Source organism: Solanum tuberosum, unplaced genomic scaffold, assembly GCF_000226075.1.
Source record: "Solanum tuberosum cultivar DM 1-3 516 R44 unplaced genomic scaffold, SolTub_3.0 scf00305, whole genome shotgun sequence".
NCBI lineage: Eukaryota > Viridiplantae > Streptophyta > Magnoliopsida > Solanales > Solanaceae > Solanum > Solanum tuberosum.
Genome location: NW_006239229.1, coordinates 126,396 through 129,305, shown reverse-complemented (window position 1 = coordinate 129,305; position 2,910 = coordinate 126,396).

Sequence of the window (2,910 nt, the reverse complement as noted above, 5' to 3'; positions counted from 1 at the left end):
AGATGATCCTAGGACCAATTTGTGGGGAATGAACCAAATTGCTTGTATACGTCTATGTGACCACCTTATGAGAGTGTGAACCTAGCTTGGCACCATTTAAGCCTAACCTTTTCTTTGGATGAAATATGAACACATTTGACCTCTTTGTCCCATCACCTATAACCTTCATGAAGCATGGGTCCATTTGAATAGCCAACTTAGGCCAAAAGCCTAAGTTGGGGGTGTGGTGAAAAAGAAGGAAAGATAAAAAGTTTGTGAAAAGGTCACCCTTGATGGATTGTGTTGAAAAAGATGGAACCCCTTCGTATAAAAAAAAGAGAAGAAAAGCAAAAGAAGAAAAAGATTGAAAAAGAAAGAGAATGTTGCAATAACGTTTGAGCAATGGATAAAAGAAATGGGGTATCAAATGAATCATGCTTAAAAGAACATAAGGTGGATTGTGAAGATCAAAAAGAGTGAAAGAAAAGGAGAAAAAGTGAAATGCAGGCCATGCTTCATGAAAGTAGGAGTCACTAAGCCAAAATCATCATACATTTACCCTCAGCCCCGTTATAAGCCTTGAAAGACCTTTGTGATCTTGATTGAGCTTAATCTCATGTTGATTGGAAAATACGGGCAAGCCTATGGGTGGAATCATGCATGTGTTTATCTTTGAGACTGTGAGAGTTGTTTTTGATTCCTTAATTCTGAAATTTTGATGAGCTTTGTGTGAGCATGGAATCATTCTTGGTGTGAGGGAATTCGAATACTTTTGTTGAGCTTGAATTTGCATTTGAAGCAAGCATTGTGAGCTTGAGTTCTATTTGATAATGGCTAGTCAAAGTTTGAAACTTGCAGTGCACAATTGAACATTGCATGGGTATATTGAACCTCTTGTGCATTCATGTTGAGGCTCGAGTATCACTACTTTTAGACATCTTTGTTGAACTGATTGATCTTGTGTTTTACTTAAGCACAAGCAAAAGTTTAAGCTGGGGTGTTGATGAGTCGGGGATTTTGACTCATTTAGGGCTTAATATCTAGAGTTTTAATGTCCTCAATGCTTATTTTATGCTTAAATTGATGTTTAAATGCTAATTTGCAGCAATGAAGGCAAGAGACCAAGGCAAGGACATTACTTGGCAAAGAGGAGTGAAGAGGCTAAAAAAACTGAAGAAAAGAAAGATTGATGATCGCCAAAGCCACTCGATGACTCGTCGAGTGGCTCTTCAGCTCGCCAAAATTTTCAGTAGACCATCCCTTGGACAAAGACAACTCGGCAATTGAAAGGGTGAATCAACGAACCGCCGACTGGATCAACGAAGGAAGTTTTGATCGCCTAAAGTCACAGAATGAGAGTGTAGAAAAGCCAAGCCAAGAAGGCGATGGAAAGGAGCACTCGGCGAGTCGCCGACTTGGTCGGTGAAGCTCGACTTACTTCGCCGAGTAGTTCTGAAACTAAAAATCTAGAAGAGTATAAATGTGATTTTAAAAAGAGAGTTCGAAAGTTCTGAAGTTTTGAGCGAGAGTTTTTGAGAGTTCCTGCATTGGGTTTTTTATCTCTAACATTGTTCTTTAAGTTTTTGCGTAGAGATTTAGGGTTTAATTGTTTTTGAATTTAATTCAAGCATTTGGAAGACTTGTAGATTGTTATCCAAGCTAGTGGAAAACTTAGTTGGTAACTATTTCTTGCTATTTACTATTTGTAGCTAGAAACCCCATTCTTGGAGGTGTGATTATGTGATTAAATGCTTAAATTAGCTTATGAGTGTTAGTATTTACTGATTTAATTGTTGATTTGAAGTGGGTTCAATTAGTAGTTGAGTTTTAATTGATGAATTGTAGTTGCAAATACAATTCTAGCATAGTATTATATGCTTGCTTGAGAAAGAGGTTTTAGAGTTAAAACTATTAATTGATGATTGTAATTAGGGGTGTTCACGGGTTGGTTTGGATCGGTTATTGGTTAAAACCAAAACCAAACCAACTTAATCGGTTTTAAAATTATCAAAACCAAACCAAACCAAATATAATATATATTTATCGGTTTGGTTGTTATCGGTTTTGGTTCGGTTTGGTTCGGTTATTCGGTTATTAACCATACGTAAAAATATCTCACCATTTCTTGCAAAAAAATATATAACCATACGGTCTCTACTCTCTACAATGTTAAACCAAAATAGGTCAGCCCAAAACTTTGATAATCTTTACAAATTGTTCTAAATATGCTAGAGAAAGTTGTATGCACCGAGTTACAAACAGTATGCTCATTCAAAGTTCCTGCCCCTTTTTTGCTTCAAGATCCTTTTATGGTTTTATTGCATTTGGAAGTATCCACATTAGTAACTTTACTAGTTTCAACAAAAACAAAAAATAGTGTCCACATTAGCAAAGTAAAGGCAGTATTTGCACATAGCAAATAAATTCAACATCAAGTTTAATAACAATTGTTGTCATATAAAGACGATCTACATCTCCTCTCCTTTAATTTCTTTTACTCAAAAGAAAGGAAACATTTATATTTTCTATCTTCCTTTTTCTTCAATTGAATCAACTTAATCAATTCTCAAAGGAGTACCTGGATTTTCTGAAAAAAGAATGATTATATTAGATATTAAAAATAAAAAACATAAAAGTATATAAACAAATTATAATTCAGTAATTAATTGTGTGAAGTACCTTTTTCAAGTATCTCAAGATTTTGAATTTCATCTAAAAGATCTTCAAACTTGTACTCTTTAAAAGTTGCCGTCCTTAACCATTGTTGACTACAAATAAGAGCTTCAGCTGTCTTTGGCGATAAAGAACTTCGATAACAATCAAGAATTCGACCACCTGTGCTAAACGCTGACTCTGATGCAACTGTAGAAATAGGAATAGCAAGCACATCTCTCGCAATCTTGGAGACAATTGGATATCTCTCAGATGAAG